This window comes from Felis catus, chromosome A1 (genome assembly GCF_018350175.1).
Source record: "Felis catus isolate Fca126 chromosome A1, F.catus_Fca126_mat1.0, whole genome shotgun sequence".
NCBI classification, from domain to species: domain Eukaryota; kingdom Metazoa; phylum Chordata; class Mammalia; order Carnivora; family Felidae; genus Felis; species Felis catus.
In genome coordinates this window covers 118,250,983-118,278,471 of record NC_058368.1, presented here as the reverse complement: position 1 = coordinate 118,278,471, position 27,489 = coordinate 118,250,983, and the positions used below count along the sequence as shown (strand labels likewise).

Sequence of the window (27,489 nt, the reverse complement as noted above, 5' to 3'; positions counted from 1 at the left end):
AAACTGGAGAATGCCTGAGAATCTCCTGGGGAGAATTATTATAGTGTAGAACCAGTAGATCTGAGGCCGGGCCCAGGGATCTGCATTTATAACAAATGTCCCATGTAATTCTAATTTTGGCATCCCTTGGATCATACTTTGAGAAACACTAATCGGCAGGTTTTTAAGGAAAATGAATTTTTCTTATTTCAAACACCTGTTCAAAATACACATGGTAGGGGCGCCTGGGTGGCGCAGTCGGTTAAGCGTCCGACTTCAGCCAGGTCACGATCTCGCAGTCCGTGAGTTCGAGCCCCGCGTCGGGCTCTGGGCTGATGGCTTAGAGCCTGAAGCCTGTTTCCGATTCTGTGTCTCCCTCTCTCTCTGCCCTTCCCCCGTTCGTGCTCTGTCTCTCTCTGTCCCAAAAATAAATAAATAAATGAAAAAAAAAATTAAAAAAAAAAAATACACATGGTAAAAAATTCAGAAAGTTCAAAAGAAACGACAGTAAAAAATACACCTCTTCATGTGCAAGGATGTTCGCAGCAGCAGTGAAAAACTAGCACAAATGTCTGTCCCTACAGAATATACGCACTTACAGTGGAGGCCATTTGTAAGATCAGCGCTTACTTATAGAATTTACTCCTATAACATCTGTTGATGTATCTGCATGGGTGTGTCCAAGTGGATAGATCTCAGATATCCTGTTGAGTGAAGAAAAGCCAACTGCAAAAGTAGGCAGCACACTGTTTGTGGGCATTACACACACCCTAAGCTCATAATAGTAGTTGCCTCACAGGAAGAGAGAAATATGCAAAAAGGAAAGAGAGGGAACTTCACCTTTCTCTCTAATGTCTTATCTCATGCATAGAAAAGATCTGACATAAATTTGAGAAAATGTTAACATTTGTGAAGTCTGGCTAGAGTGCACACAGGTGTTTTCTCCCTAGTTTTACTTCTCATTTCTTATTTCTTAAATTGAAAAGAAAGCTGCCCCTGCCTTCCCACGCTCACCCAGCTTCTTTCGTCGAAGGCAGCCTATTATTTTCCCTGGCACCCGCCTAGGTCGGTCTCCGTGTTAACACGCACAGGAGTGTAGCCTACACTTCTTCATCTGATTGTCTCCTACGCGCTGCACGCCTGGCCTTATCAGTTAAATTCTCTTTGGATCTGCAGTCGATTCGGTCCCTTTGCCTGCAGGTTTCTTCTTGACAAACATTCTCAGGTCTCTCATTCTCATTCAAGAAAAGCTTCTTTCCCTTCCTACTCCCTCGAGACATGAATTTTCTTTTGGTGGGACCACAGTTGTTGCCAGGAGGGTGGTGTGGGCTCACTGCTTCCAGCTCCTCACACTGGTGCAAGCCGCTCCTCCCCTCTCGTGGCTCCCCCATCCACCCATCTCTGCAGACACAACTCATGGTTATTTCTTGGACTGTGTCCCCTGATGTTTCTGCACAGCTGACACATTGGGTTGCCCCTTTCTTGACCTTGTCCCTTGTCCTGACTTAATTTAGAAGCATTCCTCATCGGTCTCTTTCTTTTCTCACTTCCACACCTCAGCTCCCCTCCTCTCGTGCCATCCTGGGGCTCTCCTGTGGCCCATCAACTCTGTCTTCTCTTGTCTCGTTCTTCTCTCCCCGGATGACCTCACCAAGCCCCTACACGCCAACCCTCAAAGAGCATTTTGGTGAAGATACCCACTTCCTCTTAAATCCTCATTCTGGGGCTTCAGAAACACCTTCCCAATGGTCTTAGCGACAAGCCCACCTCAATGTCCTACAGATATAACAACCTCACCCTGCCAAACTCAAAGCACTTAATCCTCGGGAATTCTGTATTTCTGCTAGGTCAGTGCTGCTTATATTTAATATGCCTACAAGTCACCTGGGGTATCTCATTAAACTGCACATTCTGGTTCTCTAAGTCTGGGGTGGGGCCTGAGATGCTGCATCTTTAACAAGTAACGGTGTGAAGCCTGTGCTGCTGGTCCAAGGACCCCACCATGAATAGTAAGATACTAGCAAGATTTCCATTCTCAAGACCAAGGTCTTAACTCTGTCTTAAACTTAGAACTACCTGGGGATCATGCTAGGTATAACATGGTTAAAAAATATGCCTGCGGTTAAAAGATTCAAATTAATTAACTCTTCTTTTGCCTGGCCCCAGCCCAGACAAATGAATCAGAATTTCTGGGTGTGTGGCCCAGACCACCTGCATTCCATGAATAACTATTAAGTACCTTTGCAGGCTAGGATTGTGCTAAGGACTGAAGGGACAGTGCTAAGACAAAGCCCCCATGGAGCTTACATGTTCGTAGGAGTGGTGGTGATAAAACGGAAAAACAAACATCGGTATTAGAGAGCATTTCAGATAAGCACTATAAGGGAAAAAGCTGGAGTTCTGAGTAGAGAAAAACTGAGAAGGGGCTGTTTGCTTTAGGAGGGTCAGCAGAGGAGGCCCTTGTGCCAAGGTGACATCTGAGCTGAGCTGTGAACCGTGAGCAAGCTGACGCGTAAAGGCATAAGAAAAGAGAAGCATTTCAGGCTGAGGGAACAGCGTTCTGGGGGAGGAAACAGAAAATGCAAATCTGCTGTGGAAGATCCACTTGGTGAGCTCAAGAAGAGAGGATAGCTGGTGGTGTAGGTGGGGCTCAAAGAACAAGGAGGGAGTGGTGACAGGGGGTAAGTCCTGATCATGAGCCTGTGGGGCACCGTGTTTTGGAAGACGCTGGAGGGTTTTACCCAAGCAAGGTGGTAAAATCTCACGTAAGCAAGCTGCTGTAGGAAGCCAAGGGTTAAAATAGGAGGCAGGTGAGAAACGATGGCTTGGAATACAGTGGTAGTAACGGAGAAGATAGAAGAAGTCAGACAGAGGATAGAGCTTGGAACGAGAAATCATAGAGCTTGGGGAAGGAGATACAGAAAAGGCTTCTCTGTTTTTTGGCTGAGACACTGGGGACGTTTATTTAGATCTGAAATACTTGAAAAAGAAAGGCTGAGGGACGACGCAGGGGAAATTAACTCCTCTTTCTGGGTCATCCTAAGTTTAAGATCATTATTGGACATGCGAGTGGAGATACTGCCCAGGAAGTGAGATATGAGATCTGGCTACACTGTCTTTCTTGCCTTACTCCCTGCCCCCAAGAACCCATTATAGATGAGCCACCCCTAACTCAAAGGGTTCTCGTTCCGCTTCTCACCTCATTTTCGTAACTCTGTTCCTTGCCCATGCTGTACGCTGTATCCTCTGTCCTGTGTGCCTTCAATCTTGGCCTTTTGAGACCCTAGTCCCGCATACATACCGTCTCAAGTAACCACTGCTCCCTGATATCGCTGTCATCAGTAATCTGTGCCTCCTGGGAACTCCCATAAAACCTGATGCCTTATTTGTGACATCTGTCACATTTCTCCCCCCATGAGTTACTTGTGTGTGTTTACCTCCCCTGCTGGGCGGTAAGTTCCTGGAAGGCACGGCTTGCCTCCTATTCTTTACCATATCCTCCATGCTATCCAGAAATGTGCTCAGCACACAGAAGGCTACCCATTACATGTGTCGAATAAAAGAATGATTAAGACATGTCCTGAGAGGATCATCTGAAGTTAATCTAGTCATCAGTGATCAAAGGTGACAGTTTTCTTAACCCTGGAGGAACTGATGATTGTGGAGACTCTGCATCATTGGTTATAGAACCACCTGGTACAGTGCTAAAAGTCTTGACACATTATGCCATCATTTATCTCTAAATAGTAATGCATGCTTTAGGCCAAGAGTAGATCCTTTAAAAAAAAAATCTGAATCTAATTTATGAACTCACCGTAGAGGCCTATTACTGGAAAAGCTGGTGGTATGTTCTTTTCCAAGAAAAAAAAAAAAAAACTACCTTCATAATTATCACCAATGCTGCCCAAAGCCTAAGTTGGTAAAACTGGCCTGTAGTCCACTTTGCTTTTCGTGGGTGCGTCTCTTATGCTAGGGCACTGGAAACTGGTGTTGAGCCCGGATTAGTTTACAACCTCTTGCCCAATCTGTCCATGAGGCTTCGTTATAATCAGATTGATTTATTATAGTGCATTCTGCCTCATGGCATGCCAGGTCATGGATTCTGAACTGGGGAAGAGACAATGACGGCTCAGATATTGGGTAGTGGGCTCTCAGTATACAACCTGACAGACACCAAGAAAGTGAGGGAAAAACAAGACAGTAATGGAGTGTAGTGACCATGAAAGGGAGGCTGCGGTGTGGCCTGAGCTCAGAGGGTGCCAGAGGTAAGGGACCACTCCTGGAAGAAGGGCATGGAGGCTGAGTGAGATTAACAGAGAAAAAATCAGAAAGGATGGAGAAGTAATGGAGGCGGGTGGAGGGAAAGGGTAAAAGAACATTATTGGTACTGGCAGTGATCATCTACTGAGTGCGGATTATATGCCAGGCATTGTGATAAAAAACTTTATACAGATGGTCTGATTTACTTTTCCCATGACCTTGTAGTAGGTACTATGATCTAACCCATTTTATAGGTGAGGAACTTGAGGATCAGAGAGGTTAAATAACTTACTCAGGGTCACGGAGCTAGAGTAGATGAGCTGGGATTCGGACCCAGGTCTGGTGAATGCTGAAGCCTATGTTGGTAACCACCGCTTTATATCACCTGCTGATACGGATTCAGGGGCATTTCCTCCCACCACGCCTCCTGTAGGCTGAGAAACACAGTGTCTCCCAACACCCCAAAGAGCAAAGTACTGAGTGGTGAGCTAAGTTGGAGGTGTAATTCAAAAGCCCTGCTATGACTGAGCGGTCTGCCGGGGCTGAGGGTGCTGAGGGCAGAGATGCTCTCATCCATCATCAGGGAATACTCACTCCATTGTGTCGGGCCCCACCTAAATGTTTTCTTATTGTCTGCTCTTCACCATGAGTAATGCCACTTTCCATTTTAAGCTGGGAGCTTCAGGAGATGACCACATTATAAGCCAGAGTTTAAAGCTAAGTGCTGCCTGGGGGATTACTCACCCACTTTAAGACGCGGCCAACTTCGCACCCTCCCACTCAAGATGCTGCTGGAATATGCTCTTCCTTGCCAAAGCCTAAAGGAAATCTGGCTTCCCCTAGAATGAGACTGGGAATGGTGCCAGGTTATCAGAAAGCTGGCAAGTTAACTGATTCTTCAAGTGGAACTACTGTAGTTATTCTGGTCCCCACCTATGTGGTATGGTTTTGGTGCTTGCTCATTCATGTGGCATTTGCTGAGGTCCTACTACGGACTAGGTACTCTGTTCCATGATAGAGATACTGCAGGGATCTAGATGGCTTTAGTCCTCGTCCTCAGGGAGCTAACAATCTGGGGAAGATGGGCAGACACTTATAATAATATGTCATAACCAGTAGGGTGTAAGAAATGCCATAGCATGAGAAGCTCAGAGAGTTTGGGGCACTAACAGCTGAAGGATTTATGCCAAAGTAGGAGCTGGCTAGGCTTCTTAATTGTAAGCAACCAAAATCGATTTTGACTGTGAATAAACAGGAAGAGAATTCAGAGAACGTGGAGTTGCCCAAAGAATCACTAGGAAGGCATGGTGGTCCAATATCACAGGAAGGGACAGGCCAGACCAAGACGCTGTGTGTGTGTGTGTGTGTGTGTGTGTGTGTGTGTGTGTGGTAATCCCTCAAATTGGGGATGTGGCTGTAGATACTGGGCAGTCAAAGGCATGACAAATGTCCAGGACAGCAGGTAGAAGTAGGGAAGGAGGAGAAGCCTGTCTCAGAATGATCTAAGATAGTCTGAGTCAGAGACACCAAAAGGAACAGTTTAAAGAGAGTGCTGGCTTATTAAGGGAAGCAGGCAATGGGGCCAGGCAGCCAGGCTCCCAGGGGCTTCCTTAGTGAGTGAAGTTTCCTGCTCAACCAGACGGTGAAGCTTCTGTGGGGAAACAAGCCCTGTGCCAGCAGGTAAGGAAGAACTACATTTTAAGCCTTCCCCTTTTCTGAGGGTTCCTGGGGCCATTCTGGAAGGCCCTGGTTCTCAAAGGATGCCTTGAAATTATAAAAACCAGCTAAATCAGAAAAATGTTCTCCATATAATAGTTGGAAAAGATGCCTGGGACAAGCCAAGGAGATAATGGTAATAGCCAACATTTACTGTTTGTGCTAACATGAGCTTACTTGCATTAATTCATTTAATCCTCAAAATAAGCCTATTGGTTTACAGACAGAGGCACAAAGATGATACGTGACTTGGCCAAGGTCCCATGGTTAGCAGACTGTGGAGCTGGGGTGCAAATGTAGATCTGCTTTCCTGTAACTAGAGTCTCCTAACAGGGGCCACAAAGACAGAAAGGTCAGATGCAGAAAAATGGTCATGTTTCTAGAAGGAGAAATTATTTTTTTTCTATGCTCAATATGTCATAAGGTATTCTAAGCCTAGTCCCTTAGCTACACCTGTCCCCTGGGTGCCATTTTGAATCTTAGGTTTAGCAATTGCTCCCTACTGAGAAACTTTCAAATTTTATCTCAAGGGAAAAAGGTCTATTTTCCTAGAAGGTGCATCAAGTGAGGAACTTGCAGCAATAACTCAAGGTATGGACCCCTAGACTACAGCAAGAGGTATATGTAGCATTTTTAGTGGATTTCCAAAATAGAAATTTCTCCATTTATACAAATAATACATGCTACTTATAAAAAGTTAGGGAAATGTGGAAAATATAAAGAAGAAAAAAAATCATCTGTAACCTTACCAGTCAATGATGGCTGTTGTCGCATTTGGGGGTGTGTGCACATATTTGTGTTGTGTTGTGTTGTGTTGTGTTGTGGTGTGTGTGTGTGTGTTTGTGTAATTTGTACTCTCACTTTCCAATGCATATATATGTAGTACTGTCTTTTAAAATCATTCTTCATCGCTGAAATAATTGTTATTGTCTTGATTTCATCCTTTTTCTCAAGGAAGAATTGTATCACAGTATTCAATTTTGCAAATCTATTAAGTGAAAATCAGTTCACAGAGTAGAGCACGGTATGGAATGCAACTAATTTGTTCAAATAAGATAACATGGGGTTTGCTGGGAGGCACTGGATACAGTGTATGTGAAAGTGCCTGTTTATTTTTTTTTTAAAGTTTATTTATTTTGAGAGAGAGAGAACATGAGCAGGGGAGGGACAGAGAGAGGGTGAGAGAGAGAATCCCAAGCAGGCTCTGCACTGTCAGCTTTGAGCCCGATGCAGGGCTCAAACCCCCGGACCAGTTTGAGCTTGACCTGAGCTGAAATCAAGAGTTGGACGCTTAACCAACTGGGCCACCCAGGTACCCCAAAGTACCTGGTTCTTTAGGGACGACTTGGTTTTTTATCATTTACTAATATTTCTAACTGGTAAACATTACCTGCAATAAGTCTAACATAATGATTAACCTGACCATTTATTATATAACCACTTAATTTATTAGCAGAGATTTATTTCACCATCTACCATATGGGTAACATTCAAAAATGAATGTTACGTAGGTAGAAATTAGAAGGTCCATTTCTAGGACTGAGCTCCAAGTAGAATCCTGGTTCTGATTCCACTTTCTCTAGCCTGGGGGGCCTCAACTCCTTCCACACCCGCCAAAGGCGGTTCAGAACCCCACAGTCCAACATACACAGGAAGTTGGCTTTCTCAGGCAGGAAAGCAGCTTGGCCTTTCCCGTCCTCTCTGAGCATCTCCTCTGGGAGCCCATACGCTCGAGCCAGCACACAGCCAGGTCTACCAGGTCGCTGCTCTTGTCAACTCTTGGCACCTGGTGCCATCCACCTCTTGTCCTTTTCCCAACTCATCAAGACAAAGTCCTACCAGGTCAGGAGCCCTGTGTGTTTCCTCTATGCAGCCCAGACATCTGTTTTGAGTTGCGAGTCAGTGGCCGGTCAAGCGCTTGCACGATGCAGCTGGATTTGCTGATGTAAACAAAGTAGCTTGCATGTGAGTTTCCTGACCCTGAAAACGTCCCACAGGACCATCCCCTCCGGCCTCCATCAGGATTTTAACCTTAGTCCGAGGGGACAAGGAAAATGAATTTGGGTTTAGTTAATAAGCTACAGCCAAGCGAGAAGCAAAGCACTCGTGTCCTCTGTTTCCTTCCCCGTCTCCGTGTAACCCTTTCCTTTCTGGGCCATTCTTCATCCTCAACTCAGGCGCTATCACTGCCAAGCAACCCAAGGAGCCAAGGGTTAGCGACTCCTCTGCTAACGGTGGGCGCTTTCCTTCACTCCTCCCGGCACACAGCTCCTTTCTATCCTCGCATGTCTGCTTTGGGATTCCGTGCTTCATTAGATTACTTCCAAAAGCAAACAGTTAACACATAAATTTATGTCTTAAAGGCTAACAAACTCTGGCCCCACCATCTATTCTACTTTTTAGCTCCATGAAATTCACGCAGTCCTCTTTCCGTATTCCATTTGCAAACAAAAACGAAAACCAAAATAATAATTCAGAATGGGAAGACCTCCTAACTCTGGGAGCTACTTAATTTCTTAATTTCTCAAGAGCTCAGCGCTTTCATCCACTAAAATGAGAATAACAGTATTTGTGTCGAAGTGCTGCTATATGAAATCATGGATAAAATCTAGGAAGCACTTGATAAGACAGCACATACAAATTAGGCTTTAGAGTTATGTATTTCCTATTTTTTTTAATTTCCTAACATGCTATATTTTGATCATACTTGCTTTTACAATTCCCTTCTGTGGCATTTGGTACTGATTTTATATTTCCAATACCAAACTTCCATTTGATATAAATTCCAGTTTGAACACTAATTCAACTTTAAAAATACTAATTAAGTGATAATTAAAGATACATTCTAGCTGCATATATCTAGGACAAAACATTCTGATCAGGACAAAACATTCCGTATATATGCAAAATAAACTCAAAGGAAGAAATGACCAAGGAAACAACAAACCCCAACCAACACTTAAATCAACCAACAAACCCAGGCAGCAGCAATCTTCGGGCACACACGGACATCTGTGGCACAGGGCTGGAGGGAGCGCAGAAAATGATTTTCAATGGTTTTTAATCACCAACAAGAACAAAACAGCCAAAATAGAGAAAGAAGAAGCCCTGCTTCTTTCTGTGCCCCCCCCACAACTTTCTTTTCTTATCCTGCCCCCTCCACTGGAAAGCCTCAAGGCATTCAATGTTCTCCACTAGAACCATCCAAGTGTGGGTCTCCCTCAAAAGTTCTATACTCCAGGGGCACCTGGATGGCTCATTTGGTTGAGTGTTCGATTTTGGCTCAGGTCGTAATCTCACAATTCATGGGTTCGAGTCCCACGTCAGGCTCTCTGCTGTCAGCACAGAGCTTGCTTCAGATCCTCTGTCCCCCTCTCTCTGCCCCACTTGCACGCACTCTGTCTGTCTCAAAAATAAACATTCGGGGGAAAAAAAAGAGTTTTATGCTCCAAATTACCATTCCTGTGACCCAAATCAAGACTTTTTAAAAATAGGTATGTTTTCAAAGTATTAGCCAGAAATCTTAGGTATTTGATTTAATAAATGTCAGCAGACATTCACTGAGCGTCCATAAGTGCGAGGCAAGCATGTATCCATGGGGGAAGGGAATGAATAAGATCTGATGCCTGTCCTCGTGAAGCTGAAAAGGCCTTAGGGAGGCCAACAACAGATGCAAATAGCTCTAAGTGCTGGGTAGAACATAGCGACCACCACAAACAGCTCTAGCCAGCAGGCTGCAGGAGGAAATGATGAAGCCGAGCTTGGGATGATCAGGGTAGGTTTAGGATAGAGGCAGCACTGGCCCTCAGAGAAGCATCTGTCCTTTGAAAAGATTATATTAAGTCCTGCGCACCCTCCTCTCCCCCCATTGGTGAATTGTTTTTGAGTCCTTTGCCTCCTCTGGACTAACACCTGGAAGAAAGTTCAGCATCTTGACTTTTCTTCCCTGAAATGTGCCAGCTCCTTGCTCCTTGGGATCACTCAGTCTCCTCCCTCTGGTGAAATGGACGCGGATGCATGTGGCCCTGCACACATCCCTGACCCCACCCGCTGAACTCCTGCTCATCTTCAAAGGTCACAGCTCAAGGTCACCTCCTCAGAGACACCCGGACCACTCTCCCCCTACCAGTGCACTTCCCCCTTCTGTTGATGTTTGATTTCAACAGAGGAAAACAGGAATTGGCACTGCTTCAGATTTTCTTAGTCAGCTGGACACTTTTTAAAACTGCAGTATCTCCCCCTACAGGAATAAAAAAAGACAACGAAAGCGAGGACTTTCTGTTGCCTCCTTGTCCTTAGTGCCTGATTTATAAATATTCGTTGACTGAATTAATGAATAATAACAGATCAATTTAACTCTTCTCTTCCCTGGTTTTTTCATCTCTCTTGATCTGTTAGTTATAGTAGGGAGAGATCAGCGGTTTTAGAAAATATGTAGGATTAATGTCATATGGATATAACCAATCAAAAATACTCTTACTTGGGGGTGCCTGGCTGGCTCGGTCGCTAGAGTGTACAAATTTTGATCTCAGGGTTATGAGTTCAAGCCCCACATTGGGTGTTCAAATTACTTAAAAAAAAAAGATCTTAAAAAAAAATACTCATACTTGGGTTCAGTATGGCAAGTGGCTAATTAGCATAGTTTCTCAGGCTTTGGTTCATGAGGGGTTTCTAAGCACAGTGCGTGTCTTTTAAGCAAAAGTTATACGCTGCACAGCACAGATCATCATTCCCCTCTCTTCCTCAGTTTTTTCAGCAAATATTTATTAAGCACATATTACGTACCAGCACTATGCAAGGCACTACAGATAAAAAGCTGAGCACCAGAGACAAGGGCTCTGCCCTAAGGGGGCAAAGTTGAGAGGGAGAAACAGTTCAGTAAACAGCAACGGGGGGAGGGGCGCCTGGGTGGCGCAATCGGTTAAGCTTCCGACTTCAGCCAGGTCATGATCTCGCGGTCCGTGAGTTCGAGCCCCGCGTCAGGCTCTGGGCTGATGGCTCGGAGCCTGGAGCCTGTTTCGGATTCTGTGTCTCCCTCTCTCTCTGCCCCTCCCCCGTTCATGCTCTGTCTCGCTCTGTCCCAAAAATAAATAAAAAACGTTGAAGAAAAAAAAAAAAAAACCAGCAACGGGGGGGGGGGAAAAACAAGAGGAGGATAAGGGACACCCCCCCACCCCACAGGGCTGGGTCTGGACCTGGGGCTGGTGGTAAACGAAGGCTTATCTGAGTAATATTCAAAGTGACGTCTGAAGGAGAAGTAGGAACATATTGGGGGTGGTAGACAATGTTGGCAAAGAGAGCTCCAGGCCAAGGGAAAAGTGGTTGAAGGGCCCGAGGGTGAGAGAGAGCTGGGCACATATGCAAAATGGAAGTTCACTCTTGTCTGAGGCCACCAGAAGGTCCGATGCCAGGGAATGTGGGCCTTCTTATTCAACACCAAGACCAAGAGAGCATGGAAGTAGTGTGGGTCACTGGTCGTGCCTCAGGAAATTACTGGAATTTAAGCTCTATGGGGTAAAGACACTGCCAGCTTTGTTCATCACTTGAGAATGGGGCCAGGAACACAGCAGTTTCTTAATAACCATTTGCTGAGTAAATGAATGAGTGCCCTTGAATGACCTCAGCCATCTTTTATGGTGTCACCAAGCCCCAAGGTGTCATAAGACCAGGAAGCATCTTCAGAGCTGGCTGGTCCACTCCCTCCCCTCCAGGCTGTCTGATCTGCCCTTAAAACTCTCAGAGATGACAGGATCTTGTATACTTCATAAAGTATAGTAGCATGACTCGGAAATGCAGTTCTTGAGGTCATACACAGGCAAGTGAGAGACAGATGATCTGTCCAGTCATTTGGTGAGTCACAGCAGGATGGACAGGAGCAGGGAGAATAGTCCTTAATGCCCAGACCGGCAGGTCAGGCAGCGAGGGCACTCTGGCTCCCCCGCATTATTTGTCATCTTGTTAAGATGCCATGGTGCCTCACTTCCAAATTGGCTACTGAAGATCAATGAGCCCCACATTCTCAAAGCAGCACCATCTCATGGGGAGAGATACATTTCCTGGTATATCTGGCAGTGAGGAATTTAAAATCCAAGTTTATCTCACCTCTCAGTGCCATGCACTGACTGAATGCTGCTGTCTCTCTCAGAGAAAGCTACGGTGCTTGTGATCTAAGATAACCTGGCTGGGAAGCCATGAAGAATGGACACCACATGTTGGCTTATGCCCACGTCTATCACCCTACCTGAGGTCCCGCTGCCTCTTACTTGGGCCACCTCACCTATTCCCTGCTTCTGCCTCTCCTCCCATACTTCTCCACTAAGTAGCCAAGTGGCATTAAAAAAAAAAAAAAAAGCTAATCTGATTATGTCATAGCCCAGCCTGCATCATGCAGTAGTTTTCCACAGTCCTTGAGATAAAAATCTCCAGGGCTCCGCGTCGGCTGACCCTGCCAACTGCTCCAGCCACAGCCGTATCTCCTCATCCACAACCGACTCTTTTCTCCCCAGGTGAAACATGCTCTTTCTGGACTCAGGACCTTTGCACATGCTCTTCCTGCTACCTTCTTTTCCCTTACTCATTAGGAATATAAATTCCACTTCCAGGAAGTCTTCCTGTCTCTTAGGCCCCATAGGTCCCTATCATCTAGCTCCCATGGTACCCTGGACTTCACTGCAACACTCACTTCACTGGAGTCCCTTTTATGCTGGGTTTCCTCACTAGAATGTGAGCTCGAGGAGGTCCTCATTGCATCTGCCTTGTTTCCCACTATATTCCCCATGTCTGGCACACAGTGGAACTCATCAGGTGAATAAATGAGTGCCCCAATCTGTGAACTGTTGGAACAACTTTACCCATTAAAATAAGAGGCAGAGAGAAACGGAAACATAACAGAGCCTCATTACAGTCCTAAACCAGATAACCTTGCTCACCCTGGAGGCCCGATTTCATCTCATTATGGGCTTGTGTGCTGTGATTAAGCCCAAGTTTATTCTTCAGAACTGCTTTCTGGTTTGGTTTGGAGAACTAAGGGCCTTGCCACCATGTGCCCGTGATCAGCCCGTGATCAGACACCCAGAGTTTTGCGACAACCCAAGTCGGGGTGCGCTGGTGTGCCTGCCGGAGGCCTGTGCCTCTTGCTGCAGAGACAGGCAGCCCACCTGCCCCAGTGTCACACAGCAGAACAAGGCTACAGGGACCTGGAGCCTTCATTCATTTTGCCTTACCTTCTGTTTTATTTTCTCCCTACCCCACCCCCCCACCCCCCAGCAAGGACAAACAATAATTCAGTAAAGGAAATATGAGTAATGGAAAGAAAGAGGAAAAAATAAACATATCAAAACGGGCAATGTCCCTCAGGCCACTGCTTTTAAAGAAAACAAGGAGAGTAGATTTGGAGATATTTCAGTGACTTTGCTAAAAAGGAGAAAAATAATCAAGCTGGCCTCTCCCTTCTAGGCTGAATTCCTTATCTCTCTCTTAGAAAAAAACTTTTTTCATGTTTATTTATTTTTGAGAGAGGGGGAGAGAGGGAGAGAGAGAGAGAGAGAGAGGGAGAGAGAGAGAGGGAAAACACGTGCCTGAGAGGGGGAGGGGCAGAGAGAGAGGAAGACCCAGGAACTGAAGTTTGCTCCTTCCTAATGCAGAGAGCACGATGTGGGGCTCGTACCCATCAACCGTGAGATCATGACCTGAGTCGAAGTCAGACGTTTAACCGACTGAGCCACCCAGGCACCCCCTTATGTCTCTCTTGATGTAGCAAGAAAGGATTTCCCAGACCAGGGGTTCTCACTCTGGTCTGCATCAGATTCTCCTGGGGAGACGTGTTGAGCTTACAGGTGCCAGCCCCAACTCAGGCCCAGGGAGTACAAACCCCTGGAGGAGGGGCACTCCCATGATCCCCACGCAGGGGGGACCCACTCAGGAACAAAGCTCAGGAGGCAAAGGCAGAGTTATGCCCTATGCCTGGTGACATAAGGTATAGCTTAAGTAAAAAACTCACATGTGCTCCTGAGGTCCCCAGAGTCAGGGACTAAAAAGCTTGTTCAAAGTAAAACACCACAAACTATAGTTAGGATCTGCACAATGACAAAGATTTCTGATTTCACCTTCTGGCAGAAGGCGGGTGGGGCACATATTCTATTCATGGTATTCATTTAAGCTGCTGAGCTGACCCCACAGGCAAGGACTTGAACTAGGTCCAACAGAAAGGTGATGCCAGCGTTCAAACATGATGATGACAGTAACTCACATTCATGGACACCTTAGTACCTGCTAGGTGTTTTACACGCATTATCTCATTCATCCTCCAGACCACCCTATGAGGTATTATTATTATCTCCATTCAAGGGATGAGAAAACTCAAAGCCCAGGGGAGTGGGTGACTTACTTGCCTAAAGCCACCCAGCAAATAAGTGCAGACCCACATCAGGGCCCAGGTCTCCCTGACTGCAGTCTCTGGTCTTAATGTTACAGTGTAACTTTCTTTTAAGATGCCCAGCCCTTGCCTTCCCGATGCTTCCAATGAATGGAAACGGCCTGAGAAAATCAGAAGTGTTAGCGCAAAATATACAGCCTTAAGAAACAATGAGTAATCAACCTGTGGACCCCTGGTGAGTCTTCTCCTGTTTTGGTTATTAACTGGACAGAAGCTTTGTTATCTGGATTTCAGGAGTCCTGAAAGGAAAGCAAAGTCCTCTTACCAGGGCAGCCATCTCCCTCTGCGGAAGGGTGGCGTGAGCATGCTTTTGAGAAAGCCAAGCAGCCTTCATGGCGCATCCCCCACGGCTCACAAAAGAAGAGGCAAGCAGGAAGCTCCACAGCCCAAACCCGGGAGGGAGGCTGGGTCTTCTGTGAAGACCCAAAATATCAAAGACATTAATAATACCGTTCATGGAGAGCTTGTCACACGCTAGATACTGTGCACATTTCACTTCACGTGCTCCTATCGAATTTGATCTTTACAACACTATGAGCAGGTACTGTTCACGTAAGGAAACAGATTCAGAGAGCATTAGCAACTCGCCTGTAGTCACACATCTATAAAGGGATGAGTCAGAGATCATATCCATTGGTCTGAATCACAGCGAGCTCTTAACTAGTATCTTGGCTGTCTCTTCTTTTAAACACGAGGACAGACACCATTTGGCGTGCTTACGTGAGCAAGACTTCTCAGTTGTCTGCCATTTGTATTTGGCTGTGCCAAGCCTCACCTCCGCCTGGGAGACAAACCGGGTTCTTATTTCAGTAAATGTTTACTGACTGCCTTCAATACACTGTGCCCTGTGCCAGGCCCCACATTTAATAAGTGGGAGACGAGGTCGCCCTTGCAAGAACTTACTGTGAATTTACAAATCTACAGTGGATTAAAGGGACGGACATAAAGCACGTACAGGTGATTTTACCAGAGGTCTGGGAGTTGCTGGATTAAATGGAGTCATCGATGCCTGCGGATTTGTAGAGGAGGTGAGCTTTGGACAGAGGTCAGGACTGGTTTGTTGGAGCTGAGAGTAAGGGTGTTGCAGCAAGGGAGTAAAGTGCCCCAAGTGTCAGTCAGAAGACAGCTCCAGTGCTGCCTCAGGGCATTCTGTTCCCCCTTAGTCTAGGCCCACTGGACTCTGGCAAGTGCCCAAGCCCACGCTGGAAAAGCAATCCTGGGGCTGAGTCACGTGTCCAGAAACGCCTGCAGTGAAATCCTATGAAGGGTAACGTGCATCCTCAGAGCAACTTTAGGCAAAGGCAGCAAGGCTCCCATTTTATGAGGTGACTTTGAAACCAAAGTCAGCAGGTGTGAAACTTTCGAATCAATTTCTCCTCTGCTTCAAAGATCAGACATCTAAATCAGAAAGGATGTACATGTAAGTCAAGGGGTGAAAACGGAACTTAAACCTGTAGCAGGTAGAAACTTTCTGAATATTTTGAGTACAAACCTTAACAAAATGCATGTGCTTTCCCTAGTAATTCCACTTCCACAAATCCTCCCCAGGGAAGTAATAGCGACTTTGTTTATAATGGTGACAAACGAGAGAGGATTAGAGTTTTCATGTCTACAGAACGGAATCCTATAATCCTATGTAGCCATTACAAATGGAGGTGTAGGGGCGCCGGGGTGGCTCAGTTAAGCGTCCGACTTCAGCTCAGGTCACGACCTCACAGTTCGTGGGTTCAAGCCCTGCATCAGGCTCTGTGCTGACAGCTCAGAGCCCGGAGCCTGTTTCAGATTCTGTGTCTCCCTCTCTGCCCCTCCCCCACTTGCACTCTGCCTCTGTCTCAAAAATAAATATTTAAAAATTTAGAAAAAAAATGGAGATGTAGATTTACGTTTATTGATGAGGAAAACAATCCTAATATATTTAGTACAGCCTTATAAAACAATCTATGTATACAAATTTTACAAAGAGGAATCATGTGATTCTTCAAACCACGCCTGAATCAATTTAATAGAATTGAAATCATATGGAATAAGTTACCTGATCACAATGTAATTCACTTAGATATCAATAACCATAACATATCTAGGAAAACTGCAAATATATTTTTTTAATTTATTTATTTGGAGAGACAGAGAGAGAGAGAGAGAGCACGAGCACAAGCGGGGCAGGGGCAGACAGAAGGAGAGAGAGAGAGAATCCCAAGCAGGCTCTGCAGTGTCAGTGCACGGAGCCTGATGCAGGACTCGAACTCACGAACTGTGAGATCATGCCCTGAGCTGAAATCAAGAGATGCTTAACCCACTGAGCCACCCAGGTGCCCTGGAAAACTGTAAATATTTTCAATTGAACAACACACTTTGAAATAACCCACCAAAAAAAAAAAAAATCAAAGGAGAAATTATAGAGTAGTTTAAACTTAACAATATATAAAGTACTGGTAATGGAAATTTGGGAAGGCAACGAAAACAATTATTACAGGGAAACTTTCACCTTTAACTGCTCATATTAAAAAAAATTTTTGAAGGTCTAAGTAATATTAATGACCCAAGATTCTGCATGAAAATAAATAAATAAAAGGGCAAGGTAAACTAAAAGTAAGCAGAAATAAGAAAAATTAGAAATAAAGTTAGCAACAAAATACAAATCAGGCAAACAACGTAGAAACCGAACAAAGCAGAAAGCTGTCTTTTTGTTTCAGAAAATCTCAAATATTCCTATATATAAGCTGCTTTGTAAAAGGTTTATAACTCTATGAATTGACATGTTCACAGAAGTTCTCTTCACCTGATAGGATCAGGAACAATCTTAAAAAATTTTTATTGATGTTTATCTGTATTATCTTTTTTTCTCTCCCTCTTTTATATTTGAGAGCTTCTAAGGGGACTGACATCCTCTGCTTATTTGCTGAATTGCTAGAACAGTAAAGTAACACACCCTATTAACCCTTTGTTTCCCAAAGTAGAGGCATGTGCCCCTGTTGATACAGAAGTTCTGAGTGATATGAAGATATCTTTCCATAACACTGCAGAGAGAAAGGGAACCCTCTTTGAAGTTTCCTTCAGTCATTTTGATTGTAGTCAAGGAGACAGCTTTGGTTTCTTGCAGTTAGGTTTTTAATTGCTTTTCTCTCTTTGTAAGCCAAAGAGGTGGGTGGGCAGGAGACAGCATGTGAGCAGAAGTCAACCACAGCTGGCCTTGCACTGTATTTATCTTGAGGACTGCCTTCTGTGTATGGGATGCTTCTGCAGTTACACCGGAGGGATAAAGCTTCCTTTAAATAAGGAAATTAAAATTTAAGGAAAACCACATGTCAGTAATTTAAATCAAATTCAAAAATAAGGGATGTGGTAAGGGGATAACGATCAAAATGCTGAGGCTAGCACACCTGTACTGAAGTCCAAGGAAAGTGGTGCTAACCTCTGTGAGGGTGAAAGGCCTTCAGGATATCAGTGTGCACTGGGATATCCCCATAGTTCCCCCAGGCCTCGACTTCAATCTTGTCATTTTAATATAAAAACAACAGCAGGGACATAACAAATGAGCAATTTGCTCAGGTAATGACCCAGGCAGTAGGGAGACGATTTCAGAACAGGATTCCAAGTCCAGATAAATTCTGCTGGGAGGATGACTGACGTGGGAGGTTTCTAAGAGCAGATAACATTTCTTTGCAATGTTTGCCCAGAGGAAAGAGGCCCTTCCACAGGAAGAAGGTCAATTCCGGTCTATTTTTATAAAAGCATTTCAAGTGGTTAACGGACTTATTTCCTGTGGTTCCCAGGAATCCTGCAGCAGGTTCCCAGGAGGATGTTGGTGATAGGTAGCAGAGACCTGATGAGTGGCAATCAATAATTATCTCTATATTTGCTTCACTTTTTCCAATAAAAATAATCTAGGGGAAAAACACTTGCTCTAGAAGAGCAAAGTTCATGACAACAAAGAGCAGAATGGGACATGAAAGTCCCTTCGCGTGCGGCAGAGTCCTCAGGTCAAGATTTTGGAAACTGAAGATTGGTTTATTCACTCATTCCCTTTTATTCAACAAATAATCGAGCAACTGCTCTGTGCCAGGCACTGTTGAGGGGCTGTGGAAAAGATGGTGAATAAGCATGGCTTCTGCCTTCCAGGAGCTTTCTGTCTACTGGTGGGAAAAGGCATCAGAAAGGCCAGCAATGCCTGGGTAGACATATACTTAATTACAAATGGTGGGAAGCATTGGGAGAAAAGAAGAGGACGTACAAAAGAGAATAATGGAGGCTGGGGGGAACAGAACTTAGATGGGGAGGTCAGGGAATAACCTTGAGGAGGTGGCTTTGGCTGTCATCTGAAGAGTTAGCAGGAGCCAGCCAGGAGAAAGGGCCAGAAAGCAAACAATCTGCATGAAGGCAGGCAGGTAGAAGGGACCACCCTGGACTCAAGGATCCAAGGGCAGACAGGACTGGAGGACTGGCTAGAGCATAGTGGGCAAAGGGAAGGAGTGGTGGGAGGTCAGGCCAGACCATACGGGGTCTTGCAGGCCACGGGAAGGATTCAGATTTTACTTGGAAATGAAAAGCTACGGAAGGTTGCAAGCAGGGGTTGAGGTAGGTTTTCAAGGATCCTTCTGACTCTATGTATAAAGATGATGGAGGGGCATGCTGAGGACAAAAGAGGAGACTATTTCAGAAGTTGCCACAGTGGACTGGACTGGGCATTGACAGTAGGTACTAAGTACATAAATTTGACAGCCTTTAACTTCAACATAAGAGTTGAGAAAGTTGACCAACACACAAGCCTGGGACTAAGGCGAGGCAAGGGAGGTACTTGCTTTGGGCACAAAGCAAGTTTACTCAGAAACCAAGGTAAAGAATATTTTAGTGCAATATTTTTTTTAAGTTTGTTTGTTTAAGTCATCTCTACATCCAATGTAGGTCTCAAACTCATGACCCCGAGATCAAGAGTCGCACGCTCCTCTAAGCCAGTCACCCATTTAGTGCAGCATTTTTTTAGAAAATCAAATATAGGGCAAAACAGTCCTTGATGAACAAAAAATCAAATTTCTTTTAAAAAGACAGGATCCACAACGGTGCTGTGCCAAGCCACAGAAGGAGCCCGGGGCAAAAGGAAAAACCTTGTAATACTGATCCTGGTGGTATTTAAAATTTTGATATTTTGTTCATATCCTCACTGTTATTCTGGCTCGCTGACCTTCCCCACCTGTAAACCAGGGGGCTACCATGTAATCCTCGGCTCGTAAAATAAATACTATGCAAAGAAAATGGAGGACATAAACCATCACAAGCCCCCTGGTGGTACAGATGCTATTCTTTGTCCTGATTCTGGAGACTCCGAGACAGAAGGTACATAATAGTTGCTCCATCAATACTTCTGATACTGTTAATGGCTAACATTTATCAGGCTCTTAATATGTCAGGTACTTTGCCAGAAGCCGGTAAATACAATTATCTCATTTTATCCTCACACCAATCCTGTGAGGCAGGTATAGTATCATCCCTCCCCTACCATGATTGGTATATATTTGATTAGCATTTAGTAAATACAGGAAGAAACAAAGATGTATAGATGGAAGGGAAAATGAGAGAAAAGGAAGGGACAGGCTTTATTCTATGCCTTATGAGTCCTATATGGATCACAGTGATCCCAGCTCCCTGGGCAAACACTATTTTCTGACAAACACAAAACACCACACTTAAACAGACCTGCACAAAAAGGGAACTACACTTAAATATCACCTTTCTCCATAGGGATTATTTTTGATAAGTTAGGTTTTTTAAACCAAACAGCTTTTGTAAGAAAATATTTCTTTCTTTTTTTTTTATTAAAAAAAAACATTTTTTTTAACGTTTATTTATTTTTGAGACAGAGAGAGACAGAGCATGAACAGGGGAGGAGCAGAGAGAGAGGGAGACACAGAATCGGAAACAGGCTCCAGGCTCCGAGCCGTCAGCACAGAGCCCGGCGCGGGGCTTGAACTCATGGGCCGCGAGATCATGACCTGAGCGGAAGCCGGACGCTTAACCGACCAAGCCACCCAGGCGCCCCTCTTTTTTTTTTTAATGTTTATTTATTTTTGACAGAGAGAGCATGAGCGGAGGAGGGGCAGAGAGAGACACACACACAGAATCTGAAGCAGGCTCCAGGCTCTGAGCTGTCAGCACAGAGCCTGATGCAGAGCCCGAACTCACAGACCCTGAGATCGTGACCTGAGCTGAAGTCAGAAGCTCAGCTGACTGAGCCACCCAGGCGCCCCAACTAAGAAAATATTTCTTGACTTCATCCATTCCCAAGTATTCACTGAGCAAAATTATAACATACCAGGCACAGATCTAGGAACTAACATATGTGAGCAAAACAAACCTGATTACGGGTCCTCATTAGATTCACAGTCCACCGTGTGTGTGTGTGTGTGTGTGTGTGTGTGTGTGTGTGTGTTTGGGAAGGGGGTTGGCATGAGACAGTCAATAACTAGTAAGCGAACACATACATAAAGTCATAAATTATCGTAAGTGTTATACAGGACTCATACACAGAGGAATGCAGGGAGCTACCCTAGACAGGGTGGGCCAGACACATTTAGGCACACAGAGGCAGAAACCCTGCTTCACATGATACTTACGTTGCTGACAATGCAGTGTTAAGAAGTTTTGCAAATCAAATCAACCAAACTCCCACTATAGAGTGTGAAACTTTACAACCTAATGACTTACTCCTATGGAGGACAGTTATGGAAAAACAATACCACTGACTTATTTTCTATACAAACACATCTCTGAGAAAGGTATTGTCACCACTGAGGGGTCAAGAATACAATATTGGCGGGCCACATGGGCGGCTCAGTCAGTTAAGCATCTGACATCAGCTCAGGTTATGACCTTGTGGTTTGTGAGTTCAAACCCCTGATCAGGCTTGCTGCTGTCAGCACAGAACCTGCTTCAGATCCTCTGTCCCCCTCTTTCTGCCCCTGCCCCCCTGTCAAAAATAAACATTAAAAAAAAAAGAACACAACATTGGGGAACGTTGGAAAATGTTCTGCCTCCTGTCTGCCCCACACCCATCTAAATGTCTAGATTTATGGAAATTCCAGAGGAGCCCCTTGAACCTGACAACACCAAGGAGGAACCAAGGAATGCAGGACCTTTGAAAGCCAGCAGAAATTATGTGCAAAAAGATGGCAGCCAAGAGAAGTAAGGAGAAGTCCATCTGACATTTCTTCTTACCTCCTGTTGCCTAATCTACTCTCAAAGGCCAACAGTGTAGAAATTCTTCATTTTTCAAACAACCCCACCCAAAAGAGTAGCACTTTGATCTCTAAAGCATGAGAGAGGAGCAGTGGGTAGTGCGGGGTGTAAATGGCTTGGAAAGGTTATGTAGAAAAAAAGAAATAAACAAGAAGAGAAGCCATGAGGAGTTGCAGGGATGAAAGCAAACCATGCTTTGAACCGCCTTCCAAAATGAAAGCGGACTCCCGTGAGAGGCCATGTTTGACAGACGAGCACACTGTCGAGCTTCCCGGTACCTACCTGTGAGTGGGACGCACAGTGTGCACCTTCCTGGAGATGCTAGATACCGGGCGCAGATTTATCTGAGTTTACCTTCTTGGATACGAGATTCCAACACACTTCCAAGCTCTTTCATCCCTTATCAGACACCAGTCCTTGCCCAGAGCCTTTGCTCGTATTCTCTTGCTCCATCTCCTTCCCATCAAACCCACCTGGCTCCTGCCAACAGCTGGGGTGTGTGCAGGCCTGTGTGGAGAATGCCAATGACACGGTCACAGGACCATGAGAGCATTGGGCATGCTGAAACAGGGCAAACTGGGGAGACGGGAGAATGGTCCCTTTTGGACTTTTTGTGTGGGTTCAAAGAGAGTTGGCAAGTAGAAGGAACCTCTAAAAATAGCCAAAGTCCTTAAAAAGAAATAATGCAAAAGAAAACAAGGTTTATACTGTCCTAATGTAGGCTCTGCAAAAACTAAGCCCTGGAAGGCTGGCGCTGGGGTAGCTTATTATTTGCTTCCTGTTCTTTGGCTGAGACACCCACTGGGTCCCTTTGCAAATCCTGGGCCCTGCTCCCCACCCCCTGCCTCCTGCGTGGTGCTGGAAGGCTCCGCAGGAATGCAGCTCTCTTGGGGCACAGCTGGGGCCTCCGAGGCCCACTTTCAAGATCCAGAATAGACTGTGACATGTGAAACGAGCTCCGTGGGGTTTTACATTCCTCCTTCGTATCCAAGCACCTTCAACACAAAACCTCACGCCGGGATTGCTAATCATTCTTCCAGAAACGCCTGGATATCATCTGTCTGGCAGAAATGTGAGTTTTGTCTTTTTTTACTTTTCAGTGTTTTCAATGAACATGGGGCCCTTGAAATGAGGCTGCCCAACAGAGGCGTGACATAATAAAGTGATGTCTTGGGACTCAGGGTTTTGCTCTTGGCTAAGCCACAGATTTGCTTTGATAGGCTGTTTAGCCTCTCTGTGTCACACTTCTCTTGGCTAGAGAAAAAGACAAAGTGTTCACTATCTCATGTAATAGGAGGAATAAAAAATACAAAATGATTATAAAATACCGCTCATATTATCTACACCACAGGCACCTAGAGATGCCTGCTTACCCACATGAAATGCTTTGTGAAACTCCAAGTGCCATAAAAATGCAAATAATCCATGCATTAAAACATAGGCTCCTACTGGGGTGCCTGGGTGGCTCAGTTGGTTGAGTGTCCAACTTCGGCTCAGGTCATGATCTCACAGTTTGTGAGTTCAAGCCCTGCGTCAGGCTCTGTGCTGACAGCTCAGAGTCTGGAACCTGCTTTGGATTCTCTCTCTCTCTCTCTCTCTCTCTCTCTCTCTCTCTCTCTCAAAAATAAACATTAAAAAAATTTTTTTAACACAGGCTCTAATTAACAACCATAACAACACCTTCTATTTCCTAGGCATTCACTGTATGTGAGACCCTTCCCAGACCTGCCTTTCTCTATTCCTTTGTCGTGACACCATGAGGAGATCAGTATTGTTTTTTTTTAATTTTTTTTAACATTTATTCATTTTTGAGAGAGACAGAGTGTGACTGGGGGAGGGCAGAGAGGGGGACACAGAATCAGAAGCAGACTCCAGGCTCTGAGCTGTCAGCACAGAGCCCAATGTGGGGCTCGAACTCACGGACTGTGAGATCATGACCTGAGCTGAAGTCGCTTAACCGACTGAGCCACCCAGGCGCCCCGAGATCAGTATTCTTAATAGCTTCAGTTTACAGAAGAGGCAGCTGAGGATCAGAAAGATTAAATGACTTGCTCAGTCATGCAAATAGTTAATGACACAGCAGAAACCAAAGCCCAGGTCTATGAGAACTTCCCTTTTCCATGGCCTTTCCAGCCCAGTCTGAAGTAGGACTATCCACTGGGTTCCCAGAGTGGGCTCTGGGCTCACCCCAGTCCTTTAAAAGCAATGGCAAGTGATTCTACTGTGATAAAAGCTAAGAGTCACTTGACTGCCACTGGGCCAATCAGAAAGTGCTGGTGAGGCCATTATAGTGCTTCGAAAGGGGACAGTTCTGTGTCAAGGGAGGAACTTGCAAAGACTCCACTCAAGACACAAGTATCTGTCGATGGGGCTACCTGACTTATGCGGGCTAGGGGACTGGAGAATAAACCGAATAGAGAAGCTAAGGATCACTCAACCAGAGGCATTTTTTCTGTTTCCCATATTTCTGTGGCAGTTACAATCATGGACGCTGCAGTCAGAAAACCCTACCTTCCGGTTGCAGCTCTAACATTGATTTATCTGTATGACCTTAAACGAACTGTTTAAACTCTCCAAGCCTTGGTGTCCTTAGTTGCAAACTGGGGATAAAAAAAGCAATGCCTTGAGTTCAGTTCAGGGCAAGCCTCCCTGTTCATTTAATTAAATCTTGGGACATGATCAGGCTACGGAAGACGATTACATGGAAGATATCACTCTATTCATTGATCTCCCAGCCTACAAAAGAAAGAAAAAAAGAGAGAGAGAGAGAGAGAGAGAGAGAGAGAGAGAGAGAGAGAGAAAGAAAGAAAGAAAGAAAATGCCTATCTCACAGAACTCTGAGGATTAATTAAAATAATGTATGTGGGGCACCTGGGTGGCTCAGCTGGTTAAGCATCCGACTTTGGCTCAGGTCATGATCTCACGGTTCATGAGTTCAAAGCCCCGCATCGGGCTCTGTGCTGACAGCTCAGAGTCTGGAGCCTATTTCAGATTCTGTGCCTCCCTCTCCCTGCCCCTCTCCCACTCATGCTGTCTGTCTCTCTCTCTCTCTCTCTCTCCCTCTCTCTCTCTCTCTCAAAAATAAATAAACATTAAAAAAAATTTTTTTTAATAATGTATGTAAAGTACTTAGGACAGGATCTGGTACATAGTAAATGTTCAAGAAAAAGTCACTATTTTATTATTTATGGGCTTATTTGATTATTTATGGGTATGTTCAGAACAGACTGTTGGGAAACATATGGTAGGGAAAGCCCCCAGCATTTCCAAAGAGATAACAAACACTTACTTCAAAAGACTAAGCTTGGAGAAGCCAAATTTTGTAGCTCAGGAGGGAAGAAAAAAGACCTAGCAAACAAACCATCGTCCTGTGAGTTGGAAGGTCTGCTGTCTTTGGGAAAGGAATGTCCTCGTGGGCTGGTTCTGGAGATTGTAACTTGCACAACATTTTCAAAAGATTTTTGGAGGCACATCAGTAAGGGAAGGCTAGAGGAAGGGACCAGGGCTGATGGAGCCCCTGCAGAATTGCTCTGCGTTTGGCTGGAAGCCCAGGCCTTTAAATCGTCAGTCTGTAGGAAGGATACTTCCATTTAAGACGTGTGCTGGTCTTCAGGATGGCCGAGAGCCTGCAGGATGCTCTGGGCCAGGGTGTACCATTAAAGTTCGGGCACAACTGGGGCCTCAGAGCATGTCGCGATGCCAGGGAGTGCTCTGTGGTTCCTCTCACAGGGTGTTTTGTCTAAGCATTAAAATAATTCCTGACCTCCAACAGAATGATGCTCTATGGGAGTCAGCGTTTTGGGGGCAGACAAGCCACACAGAGAATTAAAGATCCAGAACCCAGGGAACAAATAATGGGTATTGGAGATCATTGGGAAAGTGTGTGTATCTGCTTATATCTTTTGCTCCTCATAAAGGAGTGTGGGGGCTAAGACTGGGATTGAGCTGTTGGGTGATACAGCTGGACTGGCTTTAGAGGCTGCACTTCTGGCCAGCTATCTGTGGTCCAAGCATCTATGCCCCTCTTATTGGAAGCTCGGCTTGATTGATCTGGTATGGCCAGACTCTAACCTCCGTATGACAGACACTGTGATTTCTACTGCAGGCCCGGAATCCCTTATCTGAAAAGCTAGACAAATTGCTGACCCCAGGATTTGGGGGATTTTAGAAAGACAATTGGTTGCATTTATTGTATATTAAGGAAGAACTTCTGTGGGGTCTGGAGCAGTCCCCTATAATCAAACACATTGGTGATTCTGCACCAGATCACACACATAATGAACACATAGGTGATAAATAAAGACTTTAAGCAGTCTCAGGACCGTCTGGGTCAGGTTTTGCCACAATCTGAGTTACGAAAGAATGTCTAGTTTTCAGAGCATGTTGCATTTCAGAATGTAGATTAGGGATTTGAGGTCCTTCTTTTCATTTCCTTTTCTTTCTCTTTATTTTCTTTCTTAAATTTCCCCAACGGTCTGCCTGTGGCAGGTGCTGAGTACAAGTGGTTGGCATCTAGAGTATAACATCTTGATCTCCCTCAAAGAATATTTGATTCTGGAAGCCAGGGGACAGTTTATTCTCAGTAACTTGGGGATTCTTTAGGATTAGAAAGAGTCTAAATTAAAGAAGAGGAGAGAGAGACTACTGAATCCACAGGTTCTCTGTCATCCTGGACGGTAATACACAAACCTGTGAAACACACTGAGGATGGTCACTAGTACATCATATTCAGCTGCTGAGTAAATAAGAGGGCATCACTTGCACATCAGGGGTAATGGTACTTAGAAAATAATATGTTTTAAATATTGCTAAAATATTACTAAATGTTAAGAGCCAAGTTTGTCCAATCCTCAGTCAATAGCACAGGTGATTAGCAAAAGACAACAAGATACATGGAGAATGATAATCAAGCAACATCTATGAATGCTTACAAGTTTTCAAGTGCTGGGCTTAGCGCTTTATGTGCTTGATCACTTAACACTTACAGCAACTGTGTGGTAGCTACTGTTATGGGGTCCTATTCTGCAGATGAGAAAACTGAGGCCCTGTGAAACTGAATGAGTTTGTTAGTGAGTGTCCACCCAGGACTGAAACCTGAGTCTAGCAGCATGCTGGTAAACCAGCTATCAGAGAAAAAGAAGGAAGGAAGGAAGGAAGGAAGGAAGGAAGGAAGGAAGGAAGGAAGGAAGATTTTGAATATTCAAAAATTGGCTTTCACAAATCTATAGGAACCATCTCCTGTACGACACTACCAAGCCTACCCCATGGCCATGTCCAGAGTTTGCTGCCAGCTCTGGAAGACGAGATTTCAGCTCATGGAACAGAACTGGCCTGGGAGAAGCACACCAAGATGCTAGTCCCACCAGTCAGCCATGGCTGGATCCCCTCCCCAGACCTGGTATAGATCACTGCGGGTGGAGGACAGGGAAAGACAGAAGAACACTCTGTCTCTTTCTTCAGGCAAGTTTTCCTTCACCAGAGAGTGTGAAGTGAGTTCCTGCCAACCTGGCACTCCCAGGCAGAAACAATAAAACCTAGAATTCTTTTAAGGCCCTACAAGTTTTTTTGTGGTTAGATAGAGAGTTCAGACTTGAGACTAAATGGTCTGATCTTTTCTTGAGATCCTTCAAGTCCATGATATTGCCTTCAAAGAAGTAAGGAAGTAACTTCTACAAGATGGAAAAAAGGCTGGGTCTGGTTTTTTTCTTTTAATTAAAAAAAAAAAAAGGTCATTTATTTTGAGAGAGAGAGGGCGTGGGGGAGGGGCAGACAGAGAGGAGAGGGGGAATCCAAAGCAGGCCCAGCAGCACTGCGAGCACAGATTTCACAACTGTGAGATCATGACCTGAGCCAAAGTCAGGATTCGGACA

The 27,489-nt window shown here is 45.0% G+C and overlaps 1 protein-coding gene and 1 non-coding gene across 8 annotated transcripts in view; both read left to right on the top strand.

Annotated features, from left to right (window-relative positions):
- Positions 1-27,489, top strand: part of FGF1 (fibroblast growth factor 1) — a 106,039-nt gene that overhangs the window by 46,828 nt on the left and 31,722 nt on the right. Inside the window, exon 3 of one of the 7 annotated variants that reach the window (XM_019833813.3) lies at positions 14,445-14,564. The exons of 5 other annotated variants lie outside the window; for them this stretch is intronic. The gene's annotated coding sequence lies outside the window, so the exon portion shown is untranslated. Of the gene's footprint in view, positions 1-14,444; positions 14,565-22,472; positions 22,692-27,489 lie in introns of those variants that run through there. One more of the 7 variants, XM_011282706.3, reaches the window with a different exon arrangement.
- Positions 24,239-24,363, top strand: LOC111557015. Its single transcript, XR_002736749.1, has one exon. It is a non-coding gene; the product is annotated as a small nucleolar RNA SNORA36 family (small nucleolar RNA).